This window comes from Poecilia formosa, unplaced genomic scaffold (assembly GCF_000485575.1).
Source record: "Poecilia formosa unplaced genomic scaffold, Poecilia_formosa-5.1.2 Scaffold428, whole genome shotgun sequence".
In the NCBI taxonomy this organism is placed as follows: Eukaryota; Metazoa; Chordata; class Actinopteri; order Cyprinodontiformes; family Poeciliidae; genus Poecilia; species Poecilia formosa.
In genome coordinates, this window is record NW_006800367.1 from 18,168 (window position 1) to 19,224 (window position 1,057).

Here is a 1,057-nt window from a genome sequence, read left to right on the forward strand (position 1 = left end):
AAATACTGTTGTTGGTTTATAAATCACTGAACGGCTCAGCACCAAAATACATTAAAGATTGTTGTTCTATCAACCTTCCAGATCACTTCTGGTTCAGGTCTGTTCTGCATCCCAAACCAGATCCTGTTTATTTGGAATAACAAGGATCTACCTCAGAGATCTAGCATTGATTTTGGTTCATCAGTGATGAGCCAGTTTCACTGAAAGCTCAGAGTTTCATACCGATTCTGTTAAGCTTCATGTGGGGATTCCAGCAGATATGTAACAGACTGGGTTGCTCCTGGTTACAAATCTGTGGGTCAATCTGAACCTCCTCTTTGTTGCAGACATGCTGCTGTGGCTGGTCTGTAGGAACAAAGAGTCAAATTTGCTTTGAAGTAAAGATCTGGATAGTTAAGACTGTTTGGCAAAACATTCATGGAGCAAAACTTGAGATATAGATTTCAGCTCCATCCACTGAACAATGTCTGGACCTACGGAGTCTCCTATGCACTGAATAGCTGCCTGCTTCACTGGTTACCATAGTAACATCTATAGTGTTTGCTGTACTTTATATGCTCTGGTTAAAGCTTATAAGCTGCGACAGACTGGCGACCTCTCCAGGGTGTACCCCGCCTTTCACCCAGAATGTTAGCTGAAGATAATCACCAGCAACCCTCCCGATCCCACTAGGGACAAGGGTGAATAGAAAATGACTGGATGGAAAAATAAAGCTTATAAGACTTGGATTACTCAACAATGACCTGGATTGTTTAAGAATGAAAACTGTAAGCAAAGAAAAATAAAACACTTGTGATTTACAACAAATTTCCTAAAACTATGTTGGTATGATTGAAGTGAAATTATTTTTTAGTAAAGCGGCTTAACTGAATACAAACTTTGGCATCTGCTAAAGCTAGCATCTGAACGTTGCTAACAGCTACCATGGCAACGGGGGGGAAAACAACAACCAAGAGCTTGAATTTATTTGATTATTAGTTTCTCTTTGATATTCGGAGCCTGAACTAGCCGGCTTCCGATGCTTCTTACCGATTCTGGTGAGTTTTATCTGAGGTTT